At 41.7% G+C, this 16741-nt stretch overlaps 1 protein-coding gene across 1 annotated transcript in view; it reads left to right on the forward strand.

Annotated features, from left to right (window-relative positions):
• The window catches only part of Abi3bp (ABI family member 3 binding protein), a 197424-nt gene that overhangs the window by 50017 nt on the left and 130666 nt on the right, over positions 1 to 16741 (forward strand). The gene's annotated exons all lie outside the window — the stretch shown is intronic.

A 16741-nucleotide genomic window follows, 5' to 3' on the forward strand; every position in this document is an offset into this window, starting at 1 on the left:
TTTATTGCACAAAGAAATAATCGTCTTAACAGCCATTGAACCTGTAACCCCTCCCCACCGAATCGAATATATAAGGGAAAGAAATAGCTGAGATCCTGGGATTAGACCTTGTGGCATTGCTTATATGAATAATTTTCCTTCTGTCTTTAATTTCTTATAGTAGAGGATGATAACTGTAGGTTTTGGGTTATCCTTTCATTAGATCTTTTCCTTAGAAAGAAAAGGAAAACATATTACACTTTAAACATTTTTTAAACAATTTTTAAATTATTCCAAACAAGGAGATTAAAGCTCGATTTGGATTATAAAACTGTGCATCCCTTTGAAAATATTTTGATGATGTAAAATTGGAGTTTTCAGGATGCAAGCCATCTTCTCGCTTTCTCTGTGAAAAGAATTGTAAATAAAACCCTTTCACAGGATTAGATGACTTGGAAAGCAGGATTCATTGCTAGAATTTTGAAAGTCTGGGATGAGATTCACATTTTCCCCCTGCTAAGATGTTGCTTAAGAGGCTGTCTCTGAACTTTAGAAGTTTAATCCCATGTGTTCAAGCACTTTATATTGGCTCTCGCACGTGTAGCGAGAATACCAAGATGAATTGATTTTGTCCTTTTGCCTATTGCTTTTCCCAGAGAACTCTCTGCTGCTCTTTCCTTAATGCCAGCCAAGAGATAATATTATTAATTAGTAAGTAACTAAAGATAATGTTGTTGATTAGTGAGTAACTCGATTTTACATAATAAAACCACTTTAAAGCTACCCTAAGAGTTTGTTACCCTTGAGCTCTGAGAATTAGGCAGTTGTGACAAGTATGATAACAAATTCCATGAAGAACGTGAATGTTTACAAATATTCCCTGGTATATATTAATCTCACTATGAACAGCGCCCAGAACACCCTCACATCGTCTACCTCCCCCTTGACAGTGAGTGTTAGCATTAACATTGTATTTTTGATAGACCTTTTATTTGGTTATTTAAATAGAGAATGTGGTCATTTGTTAGCTTTCTTTTTTTTAAAGAATTTTTTAATGAATTTATTTATTCATTTATTATATATGAGTACACTGAAGCTGTCTTCAGACACACCAGAAGAGGGCATCGGATCTCTTTACAGATGGTTGTGAGCCATCACGTGGTTGCTGGGAATTGAACTCAGGACCTCTGGAAGAGCAGTTGGTGCTCTTAACCGCTGAGCCATCTCTCCAGCCCTGTTAGCTTTCTTTATAGCCAGTGAAAGAATTAAATATTAAAATGGTAGAAGCCAATTTACTAATTAAAAGTTGTGTAGAAAACTAAACAGGATTTTCAGCTTAAACACTCCAACCTTTCATTGTTTTAATAAAGACAGTTGATCAAATAGGCTGGGGACCCCTTATTTTATTATTTTCGTCCCCAGAGTTTGATTGTGTAAATTTCCAATATCGAGGGAGAGAATGCTGATGGCTGACAGTGCCATCATTGTGCTAGTGTTCTATGTGTTTATGTATACTGCTCTTTAGAGTTTTTAAAATATTTTTTCTTTCTTTTTTATTGGATATTTTAAATTTACATTTCAAATGTTATTCCCTTTCCAAGTGATATACACTTTAAAAATCAAGTATCTCTAACATAGGAGAAATATTTTAATAATCCCATGCCTTTGTTATATTATTGCAATATATTATTGCAACTGATCCTACACTATCATCTAATACCTAGTCCACACTTAAAATTTCTCATGTGGCCCTGGTCTGTTCAAATCACTGTCTAAATAAAGTTCCCATAATATATTAGATTATGGATTTTAAATATCTTCCTTTTCTCTTAGACTATCACTGGAATATAGGGAAATTGGAATATCTATTGGGTGTCCACAGCCTGCATTTACCTGGCTGGTCCTGCTGTGTGCTTTTCTTTGTGGTACAGAAGATAGCCTATTGGAGAATAGAGATAACCTGCATGCTAGATAGGATTTACAGTATCCCAAGTTCTCTAGACCAGACAGGTTTTCCTAAAGATGACTTTCATGTCCATCTGTAAGGATGTGACAAGAGTTTGTCCTTGCAATTTGTCAGACAGCTTCTGGCCAGGTGATAATCTTGCAAGGCTTAGATAGTTGCCTATCAATGAGCATCCATGCAGTTCAGAATCTACCCAGGCCAGAGATATGATTCGGACCCTGTTCTTTAGACCTTGACATTAGTGAAAGTGCTCCCTGAGCATCAGTGAGAATATGCAAGTCCATATGGTTTGGTAGAATTGCTTTGTTTTTGAATCATCTTTTAGACTTCAGGATGAAGAACAGACGTTCCTTGCACTGTTCTACTTAAAGCATCCTTAGTATATTTATTAGGGGTTTCAATATATCAAATGTTCTCTAGTCCCATGGATGCTACGAAAAATAGAAGCTACATAATAATATAAAGGGAAACCACTCCACTTCTGGAGATGCCGTAACATCTAGTGTATTTGCAGGGTGATCTGGAGTTTTTAACCGGTCACCTCTACTCAATGGAGAATTCCTAGGTGTTTTGCTAATCCATTTTAGGAGTAACTGAGACTGCAGAGACATTGGTGTCCTTAGGAGATGCTCACTGTCTTCCTATTCTCAAGATCCACGCAGCAGCAGAAGAGCGTAGGGTATCTACATGAAAGTGTACCCAAACGTTAAGGAGGGTATTTGTTAAGGACAAGTATATCCTCTAGGTAGCCTGTGTCTGCTGCCAATCCTTTCCAATGGCAATGATTAGCACCTTTGACCTTCACAGAGGACCAAGGTCTCCAAGAATAAGGAAGATAATATCCAGTCCCCAGATATTTAGTTTCAGGGTGTGTGGTTTGATTAACTAAGGAAATTTACTATCATTTTGAAGAAATTTCAGGAGGCCAAATTGAAGAATAACTTTAATGGCCAGCATTGTAGTATAACCTGGTAACTGGAAGGGAGCGAAAAAGACCAGAATAGAGGAACTTAGTGAACAGGCATTGATGTCTCTTGGCTTCAGGCTGCAGAAAATATTGTTTATATTTAAAGAAAGCATAAGAATTCTTATTCTTTATAGCTGGGGTGTTTGTGGATTGCTGTGTCTGGGATGTCAGTGTCCCTGATTGGGGTTTCATGGGGAGGTTTATAAGAATTGAATCATTGCTCCCATCTAGAATCTGGCCTAGCTTGTTTTGTTTTGTATTGTTATCAATTATTTCTTTCTTCAGCTATGCTTCTCCCCCACAGAAAGCCAAAAATTTCCTTTTTAAAAATTTTTTTCTTTTCTTTATTTTTATTGGATACTTTTAATTTACATTTCAAATGTTATTCCCTTTCCTGATTTCCTGGCCATAAGCCCCCTATCCCATCTCCCTCCCCTTCTTCTATAAGGGTGTTCCCCCTCCCCAACCACACCCCCTTCCCACCCGCCTTGACGTTCCCCTGCACTGGGAGGACCAGCCTTGGCAGGACCAAGGATTTCTCCTCCCATTGGTGCCCAACAAGGCCATTCTCTGCTACATATGAAGCTGGAGCCATGGGTCTGTCCATGTGTACTCTTTTGGTAGTGTTTTAGTCCCTGGGAGCTCTGGTTGGTTGGTATTGTTGTTCTTATGGGGTTTCAGCTCCTTCAGCTCCTTCAGCTCCTTCAATCCTTTCTCTAACTCCTCCAATGGGGACCCCATTCTCAGTTCAATAGTTTGCTGCTAGCATTCACCTCTGCATTTGTCATGCTCTGGCTGAGCCTCTCAGGAGACAGCTATATCAGGCTCCTGTCAGTATGCATTCCTTGGCTTCATCAATATTGTCTGGGTTTGGTGGCTGTATATAAATGGGCTGTATACCAAGGTAGGGCAGGTTCTGAATGGCCATTCCTTCAGTCTCTGCTCCAAATGTTGTCTCCATATCCCCTCCTTTGAATACAAAAATTTACTTTTTAAAAAAAAATAGTTAAGGTCAGTTGATGGTCATTAGAGGTGACCTTTAGGGACCAAGGAGGAATCCTTGCTTCTAAGGGTTTCGTTTGTTTGTTTGTTTTTCTTTCTGCACTAGTCTAGCCATCTGCTGGGATGCACTAGGGTCTTGCTAACCATTAGAACCACTTTGGTTATTTTTCTATGCCTTGACCTCCTCTTTGAAAAGTGTTCTCTGATTAGACTGCAACCTCTGGGGCCTGCATTTTCTCTCTAAGGAGTCAAGTCAGAGTGATTTGCATTGAGTGAACACGGCCAAATATTTATGGCATAGGATATAATAGACTCAAAGCTATTCATATTTCAAGAGGTTGTTTGATTAAGCTTGATGACCAGGCAAGTCAGTACCAATGCCATTCAGGGGAGATCACAGACAAATCCCTATATTTTGAGGATCCTTAGGGACAAAGATTGAGAATGCCTAGTAGGCTATTTCATGCGGCATTCCTAAAACTCTAACTTGCCCTTTAGATCAATGCATTCTTTTTTATTAAACCCTTTTCTTTTCTAACAGTCTAGTAAAAGCATAAAATAGTTCTACAATTTTTTCTTTTTTATATTTACTGCTTTTAAGTTTTATTTAATAAAATTACATCATTTCCCCTTTTGTCCTCTGCCAGCCCCTCCTCCTTTCCCTTCAACCCTTCCTGTACCTTCCCACTTTCAAGTTGATAGCTTCTTTTGCTTGGATTATATTCATTGTGTGTGTGTGTGTGTGTGTGTGTGTGTGTGTGTGTGTGTGTGTGTGTGTGTGTGTGTGTGTGTGTGTGTGTACACAAATATATATAAATAAAACCTGCTGCATCTGTTTTTGTTGTTTGTGTGTATATAATTTTAAGGCTGACCGCTCTGCATTGGACAACCAACAAGGGGGCTCATTTTATTTTTATTAGTTTCTTGAATGCTTTTATGTGTTTTGATCCTGTTTACAACCCCTTCTTGAACCATTCCCAAATCCAACTCCCCTCAGTATCATCCAACTTTATGTCCTTAAAAAAATAATCTCTCAAGTCCAATTCTTGCTGCCCAAATATTCTTGGTTGTGTGGTCTTCCACTGGAGTCTGGTCAACTTAGTAGGGGCTTCATTCTTAGAGAAAGTCATCTTTCCCTCTCCCAGCAGCTAACAATTGCCAGTGTCCCCAGAGCTGGGGGTGGGGACGTGTGCCCATCTCCCCTGTTCACGCTGAGATCCCCTTTAGCTTGAGCTTGCACAGGTGTTGTGTGTGCTGTTGCAACTGCTGTGAGTCCCTAACAGCTCCTTCCTGTGTCCAAAAGACAGTGTCTTTCACGTACGCATCTCCTTCTGTGGCTTTTACCCTTTCTAGCCCCTCTTTCTATCTCCTTTTTAAATTATTATCTTTAATCTTTTTTTACAGTCCAGCCACTATCCTTCCTGTTCTGCCCTCTGACAGTTCCTCATCCCATTCTTCCTTTCCCATCTACAACAGGATATCCACACACCCCCACACCCTCCCACACACCCCGCCAGGCCTCCCCATTCCCTGAGGCCTCAAGTCTCTCCAGGGTTAGGTGCATCTTCTCTCACTGAGGCCCGACCAGGCAGTCCTCTGCTGGGGATGTGTCAGGGGCCTCATATCAGCTGGTGTCTGCTGCCTGGTTGGTGGCTCAGTGTCTGAGAGATCTCGGGGGTCCAGGTTAGTTGAGACTGCTGGTCTTCCTATGGGGTTGCCCTCCTCCTCAGCTTCTTCCAGTCATTTCCTAATTCAGCCACAGAGGTCCCCGACTTCTGTCCATTGGTTGGGTGCTAGTATCTGCATCTGACTCTTTCAGCTGCCTGTTGGGCCTCTCAGAGGGCAGCCATGCCAGGCTCCCATCTGTAAGCACACCCATCATCAGTAACCGTGTCAGAGCCCTGTGCCTCCCCCTGAGCTGGATCCCAATTGGGGCTGTCACTGGACCTCCTTTCCCTCAGTCTCTTCTCCATTTTTGTCCCTGTAGCTCTTTCAGACAGGAACAATTCTGGGTCAGAAATTTTGACTGTGGGATGGCAATCTCACTTGATGTCCTGTCTTTCTACTGGAGGTGAACTCTACAAGTTCCCTCTCCCCACTTTTAGGCACTTTATCTAAGGTCCCTCCCTTTGTCATGTAAGGTCCCTCTCTTTGTATGTTTCTTTTTTTAAAGGTTTATTGTTATTTTTAATTGCACACACACACACACACACACACACACACACACGAGAGTGAATATGTGTCTGTGCATGTGTTCCTGTGTGCTTGAGTGTGTGTGTATGTGTGTGTGTATGTGTGTGTGCTTGTGCATGTGTGTGTGTGTGTGTGTGTGTGTAAGTGTGCCTGTGTGTATCTGTGTACATATGATTGTGCATGTTTTGCAGAGGCCAGAAGAGAATTTCAGATCTCTTGGAGCAGGAGTTACAGGCAGTTGTAAGCCACCTAACCTGCTGGAGACTGATGTGTGCTCCTTCAGTCCTCTACAAGAGCAGCTCGTGCTCTTAACTGCGGAACCATCCTTCCAGCCCTGTTTCGTCCCATTTCTCTATACTAAGAAATCTGTGTGCTTTGAATAGACTCGTGTTCTCAATCAAGTGAACTTTCTCAGTTCATGAGACTGACTGCTCAGGGTCTTGCCTGACTGTTCGCCCTCATTACTCCTAGTTCATTGCCAGCACACATTAGCTTTCTGTTGCTGTAATAAGTTAACACACACTTGGAAGCTTAAAACATTATAAATATCATCTTACGGTTGTAGGTCAGAAGGACAGCTGGGTGTTAGTGGGTTAAAACCAATCCAGGTGTTGGCTGGATTATATTCTTGTCTGGTGGCTGAACATAGTATGATTTCTTGCCCTTTTCCAGCTTCAGGAATGGTGTGCATACCTTTTCTACCTTAAGGCTGACAACCGTAGACCAAGCAGTGCTATCCCAGCAAGTCACCCTGGCCTCTTGTACTTAAGAAAGACTGTGGTTGTACTGAGCCCATCTAGACAAGTCTGGATGCTGCCTTTGTTTTAGGACAGCTGATTTACAACCTCAATTCTCCCTGCAAAGTAAATTTCCTTTGTTGTGTAACCTCACATATCACAGGGGACAGAACAGCAGTCCTTGGGACCTGCTATCCTATCTGTCACAGCTGCAGTCTTGACATTCCTGTCTCCCTTGCCTTTCTGCTGCCACTTTAGTATAAGGCCATTGTCTCTTCTGTTCATTACTAGCAGGTCAGTTTTTCACAGATATGCTGTGGGCAGGCGATGATTTCAGGACTGTAAACTGATGAGTCAAAATCCCTTGAGAGTGAAGGAACAAGGAGATTTTACTTCTTTGTGCAAAGAAAATATCTTTTATAGCACCAACTCACTCCTTCGTGACAGAATAATAGTGTTTCTTTTTCCAGTGCTCTGGACTTTAGCCAAATAAATTACTTTTATTTTCAAAACAAGGACTATTCTGCCACATTGCCTGACATATTTCCACAGTTGAATGATGAGTTTACTATAATATCTCATCTGTGAGATGAGAAGTTGTTGTTTTTCAAAAATAGCCAGGGTAGTATTTAATGATGTGGGAATTGATACTCCTTCGAATCACTGACAAACGTATCTATATTTGTTTTCATATCTTTATACTAAGTATTAACTGGCTTTTTCCAAGTCACTTACTACTCCTACATACAAAGTAAAGTTAATCATTCTTTTTGATATTTTAAATTCATATTCAGATAAAGTTTGGTGAAACCTGACTTACGTAGAGCTGTGTGGTAGCTACCATTCACTGTAGCCACCAGGAAGCTGAGGCATACGGATTGCCATGAGTTTCAGTCCAGCCTGGTCTATATGGTTAGACTGAGTCTCAAAATGGGGGTGGATTGATCTTAGTATATTGATTGAAGCAATAGAAAGATTTACCTAATGCCCACTAGAGTCTAGAAATGGTTTAAAAAACAAAACAAAACAAAACAGAATTCTTAGTGAATAGATCATCTAGGTTCCTATTCCTCCATTTTTTTTGACTCATACCCCACATCAGCCTGGCTCTGAAGTCACAGAGACTCACCTGTGCCCAAGTGAGCAGTGCGATCAAAGGCTGCACCACGTGCACGCCTTGCTGCTCCGTTTTTATGTTCAGCTCTGGATCATTTTTGCAAATGGCTCGAGAGAGAGGGGCGGGGAGAAAGAGAGGAGAGAGAGGAGAGGGAGGAGAGAGGAGAGGAGAGAGAGAGGGACAATCCATCAACTGGGTAGCATAAGGCAAACAGCTTTACTTTGCTGGCCCAAATAACAAATGGAAAAGAGTCTCATCCACTCAAAAACCACTGCAAATGCTGACTGAAGAGCTTGTCTTCCAGCCAGGTGTTAGGAATTCAGTGGATTTTGTAAAGAAATGAGTTTTAGTTCTTACAGTTGCAACCATTTTTTCTTTTTCTTTTTTCTTTTTTTCCGAAGCTGGGGACCAAACCCAGGGCCTTGCGCTTGCTAAGCAAGCGCTCTACCACTGAGCTAAATCCCCAACCCCTGCAACCATTTTTTAAGGAGCACATTTTGTGCAGCTGCGAACCTCTTGAGGCACTTCCAGGCACCATCTTGTGGATTGGTTCCGGGACTAGTGCTGAGTCCCATCAGACGCTGTCTCCCGGAAGAGCCCTGGGCCAGAATGATGACTCCTATGTGCTACGAAAGTTTACCCTTTACTTGAGAGGCAGCAGACAGAAAAAGGGCTTCTGATCCAAACGGACTTGGATTCAAGTTGGATATCCCCGCTCACTGTGGAGTGGTTTGGAGTAAGGTATTTAACGTCTCTGATCTTCCAGAAGTGTTGTGAAGCCTGGATAAACAACACACAGCAGATTATCTATCCTAGCACGCTGTGTGTGTGTGTTTTATACATTTTTATCAGTTTCTCATAGAAGTTGAATGGACTTGGGCTTGCACTTCATGTTTCTGAGCTTCGTTGCAGTCAAGGGTTGGGCTATTATATTTCCACGGCAGTGTTGGTTTATGCGAGATTTTAGCGTCTAGTGTGAAAATGCTTGGCCAAAGTGTGGTTGTGTGATTTAGTGTGGTTTTTTTTTTTTTTTTTATTTGGCTCTGAGAAGTGAGGCCAGGAAATCATAGAAGTTATTTTAGCAGAGGTATGTAACAGAAAACGGCCGAATTCATCTCACCCTTTTGTCCCAAGCATGTTTTTGTGACAGGGACAACTCTCAAAACAAGATTAGAAAACAAAAGTCAAAGCAAAATCGGAGGCTATGATGGCGGCCACCGTGTGGTCACACATGGCGCTCCTATGGTCAGGGTCTAACCAAGTGGAGACATATATTGACACTCTCTCTTTACCCTTGGTGACTGGAGCCCAGGTGCTGCTTAGAAGCCATAGCTGTGGTTCCAAAGGAAAAGATCGGTGATTCTTCACTTTTTAGATTTCATATCTTCCAGTATCCCTAGCAAATTAATTATTAGTAAGAATATATCATAAGAAATTTGACTCACTTTACTAAACGCAAATGAAAGTGAGAAGCAAACAGTTTCATTAACCAACTGATAACTTAGTGAGTTTAGGTAAAATGTAATGGTTTCTTATTTTGATGAGTTCACTTTTATTTCACAGAGGGAAATCAAGTTTAAAAACATTCTGGATACAGTTTACTTATAGAAATGGAGTGTGCATAAACACCAATTAGATGCTGTAAAATTTGACACAGCTTATACTCTGATACATTAATAATGGCTCTTCAAAGCTTGATCCTTGACTTTAAAAGCACTTATTACAGTTAATTTTCATGGATGTGGGGTGGAGGGCTGGCACTCACGATATGAGATCGGAGAACCATTTTTCTCTTTCCAAAGTGTTCGTCCTGGGGATTGGGGACCCATAAGTCTCAGCGGCAAGCCCTCTCCTGGCTATGCCATCTTGCTGAGTCTTCCTTTGAGTTTTATATCTGACTAGACAATAAGAAAAAAGTATGTATTTCTTCTGATGTTGCAATTTAGACTCATGGCTTCCCTTTTTTAATCTCTACATAATTATGCATTCACTCCTAATTTTGTGCAAAAGCGCCATAAAGTTTGAAATGACAGAGGTTGTTACCGTTTATTCTCCTGAAGGCAAATGTCACAAGGAAAGTGGTTGTGGATTTGTTGGTGAAATAGAAGTAGAGGTTGGGTTGGAAGAAAGTTGGCTGGTGGGAAGGAGGTGGGAAGGAGGCAGGAAGTAAAACAGAAGGGTGCAGTGCAGACCAGGTGAAGCTCCCACTTCCCTGATAGAACCCTTAGATAATTAGCAAGAGGCAAACAGCTGTCAGCAATGAAGACGGGTGACTACCAAACTCCCGAGAGACAGCTGTTGGGCTCGTAGCAGTGTTTTGAACCCTCTTACCCAGCAGCTCTCAACATGTGGGTTGTGACCCCTTTCATAGTTGAAGGACCCTTTTCACAGATACTTTGCAAATCAACTAGATATTGACATCATGATTCATAGCAATAGCAAAATTACAGTTTTGAAGTAGCAGTATGAAAATAATGTCATGGTTAGGGTTCACCACAGTATGAGGAACTGCATTCAAGGGTCGCAGCATTAGGGGGCTTGAGAACCACTGCTCTTCTCCATAAGGAAATCAAAGCTTAAGTTTGTGACTCAATGCTATGCCAATGCAGGTCTGGAATGTGACTCCAAAAATCTGGCTGAGAACTGAGTCCCTGTGTTTTATGACTAGTTACCACTTTAGAGTGAATCTTTTGGTCAATAAATGGAACTCCTAGTGATTTGCTCCTGTAACCTCCATAAAAACCTTCCTTTTTTTCTTTAAAAAAAAAAAAAAAAAGAGACCAAGCATCGGAGCTACCTAATTCTTAAAGATGTAAGTGAGCTTCGTTGTGTCACATCTGTGCCCCCAGGACTTGCGCTTTGCCACACCACTGCCTTTGTTATGGTTGCCCACATGATCTGTGCTGGTGCCTCATCTCCACGGGAGGCCAGGGCAGAAACCATCATGGCCCTCTCTGTATCGTATCGGACAGACTGTGTTTTCTTTTAGCACACTTCATGTGAACTGCTGTTATTAATGGCCACATTTTACTATTGGTTCACCTGGCCTTGAACACTGGGGAACAAGGGGACCTTCTCTTTCTGCTTCCTGGGTAGCTGGCACCATTAACTAGGGCACCAAAAAGCTTGCGTATCTGGCTTTAGCATCACTGTTGTTGTGTGTGTGTGTGTGTGTGTGTGTGTGTGTGTGTGTGTGTGTGTGTGTGTGTGTGTGTGACCTGTCTTCATACCCCGCCATGAGTTGATGATCCTGAGGGCCTTATGTTTCTTTCTTCTTTCATGTTGTTTTGAACTTAGAAACACAATAAATTAATGAATGGGAAATGGTTATAGACTCACAGAGTCTGAAAGAGCTGAGAGTACCACTTAAGATAGATTTTTTTCTTCTTTATCTAAAGCCTCTTTCTGAGTTACTTACTTTTCTAGAAATAGATTTACTATGAGGTAAGTGTTTGGCTTTAAATTTTCCAGATAAATCCAATTTTTTTCATTAAAAATTAGAAATCCTAGAATCATTTGATTTTCTTCCAAAACAGAGAATTTAGCAGAATTGAAGTAAATTTTGTAAAAGGATGTGTAAAGCAGAACAGGTATCGACTTCTGAATAAATGAGTAAGTTCTTAATAAATGCATACTATCCTTTAATTAGCTCACTATGAGTTTATTACCAGAAAGGCCTGTTTTAAAAAGAGACAATTATTTCCCCATGCGGTGCTAAAAGATAAATCTTTTTAATACTTTATTTTTTTTTCTATTGGATGTAACTGGACTTTACTCATCTGCCTGATCTCAGAAAGAAATACATCATCTCTAAGCCGGTCTTTTCTTGGAAATTCGCTAAGAGCAAATCTGCATTATCTCACTGTAAAGTGCAGAATTTTGTTTTTCAGCCGTATTGTATAAGGTGCTGAAATCAAAAGTTATCTTTTGAAAATTCATTATGGGTCATTCGTTTAAATTGTCCTCTTTCGTCATGGGCTAAGCAGATGTTTTGCACTGAATCATTGCAAGAGTTGGGCTATTAAGAAGGTGGTTTTAAATGGAATGCTAGCTGATGACAAAGGTTAAACTGGAGGTGGGGGAGGGGGCCGAGGGTTATCCAGGGAATGGAAATACAAGAAAAGAATTAGATACCAGACTTTCCTTTGATTTAGGGATATTTGAAAACGAAGGACAATAATCTTATCGGCTTTCATAATTATCATGTTATTTCTCTCGGAATGGGTCACTTACCCAGCGAACTCAGTGTTCTTTGGCTCATGTGAGTCAGACCACGTGCTGTGCTGTGAAGACCTAAATTTGGCTTCATCGTTTCGTTTTGGTGATAATCGGGGTTTTTGTGCGTGTATTCATTCGTGTCTTATTTTGCCAGCCTAATGAGGCCTCCCAGAGGCAGATCTGGGCCTCATCATCCCCATTGCTTGATAACTAGATTCGATGAATTTGAGCTCTCCTCAGCTCTCCAAACAAGGCTCCTTGTCAACAAAACAAAGCATCCCTCCTGGCATGTAGCAGCAGCCTCTGGAGAAACAGTTGTTTGAGCTTAGGGGTTGACTCTACCCTCGGCAAATGCCCGATTTGCCTGGCATATTGAGATTCACACCTATTGTCTGGTGTGATTATTAGACGTCTCTCATTTTCTTAGGATTTCCCACTTCAGTCGGAATACCTACTTATATTTGGAAGGGAAACCTAGTGTTCTTAGCATGATCCTCGGATCTTTCACCGTCTGATCAGTAGGTGACAGCCAAAACTTCAGTCTGCTACTGATGGTGCTCTGTGAGAAGGGAAATCAAGTGAGGACGTTGGCTCTGAGTTCTCTACCTGGTGGGGTTTAAATCTCGGCTTGCTTCCAGACGGAACACACCAAACCAACAAGGTTCCATGTGGAGAGGTTTAATGAGAGAAAGAGAAGAGTAGAAGAAAGAAGTAAAGGCCGGCCATGAGCACGTGGAGGGAAGGGAGTATGGGGAGAGAAGGGACAAAGAAGAAGAGCAGGGAAGAGAAGAGAGCAAAGAGCAAGAGAGGGAGGAGGGGCCAAGCAGCCCCTTATATAGTGTCAGGCACAGCTGGCTGTTGCTAGGTAACTGTGGGGCGGAGCATACTCTTGCCAGGAAGCTGTAGGGGTGGAGCTTAGACAGACTACCAACAGTGTCCACTCACCAAAAAGAGTGCACAGTAGCTCATCAGCCTATACTGGGATGGGAGTTTTCATCAGCCAATGATTTTTTTAGTTCCCTCAAAGTCCTAGGCCGAGGAATTGGTCTGTTGATCCTCAGAGTTGCCCTGTAGAACAGACCCTGTTAACAGCATCCTCTTTGTTACAAGGAAGCCAGTGGATCCCTGGAGGTTTGGGAATACACCAGCAGCAGGCCGACCCGAGATCTGACTTGGTCTTAGCCACCACAGCACCGTGCTTTTCAGTCCAGTGGGATATACATTTCTGATTCCTTTTAGCTCTATGGAAAAATTCCTCTTAGGGAACTATTATTGGACCTGTATCTCTACCTGATAATGCCCACTAGAATATTTTAAAAGAGAGGTTTGCTGTTTGAAGTCTTTGACTTTGGACACTACATTTTGGAAAAAATGTCTTCAAATGAAGTCTTGGTCTTTCACTAGATTTTTCAAAAAGATAATGTTAAAAAGTTTCAGAGTTCATGGGTAAATGTGTGTGTGCACCAGAATAGACCCTACTTCAAAAGCTAGCCCCAGACAAACATTAAACCATTAATAGACAACAAACACTCCATACTAAGATTCTCTGTGAGGTGCACATATAATATAGGCAAAGAGAATGCTATAGTCAAGAAAGCCAGCACTTCAGTATCTCAAAGGTTCCCTAAGTCAGGAAGGATGTGCACTGGCCATTCGGACAAGGGTCAGGGAATTATGTTACTGAGTATTTGTGATATCAGGAAGAGAAACTGAGTAGGGAAGTGGAGGGGGATTAGTTTGTGACAGTAGCTGGATGAGACGAACCAGGCTCTGTGCCAGATCACAGGGAACAAAATTAACCTGGAACAGAGACACACCCAGTATGCAGGGACAGGCAGTGAGGGTCAGATCAGTGCTGGCTTCGTGAGCAGGTGACAAGTGCCCTGGGAGGACCTCATGTTCAGAGTTAAATGAGTCACTCTTTTCAATTCATAGTTTTCTTTCCATTTTATCTAGTAGGTGACATCCTATGGGCCTGGGCTGCGGTGTAGAAGCATGAACGTCTGTGCCTTGGTCTTCCACACCCCTCACCTTCTCAGTTCAGTTCTCAATTGTTTTGTCTCCAAGACTCACATGCCTCCATTCACTGTGTCCAGCGTAGTTTGGTCCTGGAAACCTGACTTAGGCAACAAGGAAATGAAGAAATTGTAGACAGATAAACAGACACACAGATAGACAGATATACAGACCACAGACAGACACACACAGTGACAGACACACTGACAAGTTAGTGTCAGGTGTGCTGGGCTGGGAAGGCACCTCCTACACAGTTGGGAACCTCAGCGCCTTTATTATCCTCAAGGTAGGAGGTCTCTGTAGGGGAGCAGTCTCAGGTGGTAGTCATTCTTGCCCAGGAAGTTTCAACTGCTGGTTTCTACACAAACTGCCAACATTCATAAACCTAACCAGAGGGAGGAATTGCTAGTTCCCTGAACCTGAACTGAGGAGGGTTTTTACCAATTCTTTAGGGGTCTGGGACACTGGAGTCCTTGACAGGGCTGTGCCCATGTCAGTGTTACACAGTTACTCAATACTTCATCTATTCCCCACACATTCACGCAGAGCCTCCACCTCTCTACATAAACTGTCTGATTGGCCGGTTATGTCTCAGAATTAACAACTTAAGCATGCTTCCATCTCCAGCAGACCCTTGGGTGTGAACTCAGAAGAGCTAGAGTATGTGTACACACACACACACACACACACACACACACACACACACACACACACACACACTATGGTACCATGTGGCCAGACATAGTGGCAGTTGTGCTCGCACTAGCTGGAGATATCACTGTACATCCCTTAGGGTATTTGGATGAAGCAGATCCTAATCCATGCGTGAATGTACCACTGTAGAGACACTAATGGGACATGTTTTTATCTTAGTCTATTTCCTGTTGCTATCACAGACTACGCAAGACTATGAATTTATTAAAACAAGATTTGTCTGGGCTCATGGTTCTGGAGGCTATAAAGTCCAGGACTAGGAAGATGAATCTAGAAACATCCTTGTGTTGCACCACAACATGACAAATGGTGTCACGTGGTTGGCACTTATGTGCAGATTGCAAGCTGGCACATGCACATGGGAGGGCATAGAGTGTGTACGTGAGAGAGTAAGGGACTGTGCTGGACTTGATTTATAATGACTTGCTAGGGTTCCCAATTGGTTCTTTCTCTCAATATCTTGTGTACGAATTAAGCCTCTTAGTGAAGCAGAGAGAAGCTCAAAGTTGTTGGAAGTCAGAGGTGAGGTTGGGTGTGGTTAAGGAGAATGGAGCCTATCTCCAGAGTGTCACTTGGTGTCAAATAAACACCAAGACAGATCAAGGCAGAGATGGGGAAAGGTAGGAGAAGGCATTATTTTTATGTCCTTAATTCATTCTCTCTGCTTTTCAAGAAGAGTTTTACTATTTGTTGTTTGTTTGTTTGTTTTATGTTGGATTCAGAATTAACATAGGTAGTTAATAGAATTGCCTTCCCAAATCTCATCAAATTCAAAGCAGGACCCCAAGAGAAACTCCAGAGACGTCTCCTTCAATGGGATGGGGTTTTGAAATGGTGCAGTTTTAGAGACACCATGAAAGTGTTTTCTTCCAGACATGTTAGTAGACTGTGAGGAATGAAATTACAGCAGAGGTCTGGGACATTTGGTTCAGAGAGAAAAGCCCTCTGTTTTGGATCTGCATGCCATCAGAACTGTTTCTTTCCATGTGTTGAGACCCCACCCATTTCACTGCATGGAGAGCAGAGGCTGCTTCTCACTGGTGTAGTCAACCCTGAAGACTTGTCCGATGGCATACACTGACAGAGCTTTTAACTCCCTTAGATGAGGTCTGTGACCACCTTCAGTGGCTGATATCCAAGTCCTTCTTGCATTGCTGGTGGTACTACGATAGGGCTGGCTACACTTCTGTAGATCTTTTATACTTTGTTGTGATTCCAGTCCTGGAGGCTAAAGAAACCACGATTTTCTTTGAACTGAGGGGCATTGCAGTGTGTTCTGTCAGACTGGGCACAAGTTCATCATTTAAGTGATTTTGTAATATTTGATGGAAATACCAAACGGTCCAGGGTTTGCTTTCAAATTGTCTCCAATTATTTCTTTAGGCAGAAAAGGAGAAGGTTTATTTATTCACACTAAAACACATGCCTGCTATAAACAATTTTGTTAAGCAAAAGAGTCAGTCCTGTAAATAGATTTATTAATTCCTTGCTGAAAAAGTTTGAGGTTTCCTAAAAACTGGCTTGCGTTTATGTTGCTGGTCTCCAGTTCCTGATGGTTTTCTCCATTCTTCCTGCAAAGTTCCATTGACTCCTCCTTTCAGAATGTGTTAATTGGATAATTGCTGCTTTCAGGCTTAAAGATACATAAATAAACAAAGCCTGAACTCAAAATGTGGACAGGTCTAAACTGAGCTGAATTCACCAAGTCTCTCTATAGAGACTTGGAAATGTTCCAAAAAGTGGGCTCATTTAGTTCCTGATAATAACAGTTATATATATATATATAAACAGTTATATATATAGTTTTTCTGCCCACTAACAAAAAGCTAGTA

Source organism: Rattus rattus, chromosome 4 (assembly GCF_011064425.1).
Source record: "Rattus rattus isolate New Zealand chromosome 4, Rrattus_CSIRO_v1, whole genome shotgun sequence".
Classification (NCBI taxonomy): domain Eukaryota; kingdom Metazoa; phylum Chordata; class Mammalia; order Rodentia; family Muridae; genus Rattus; species Rattus rattus.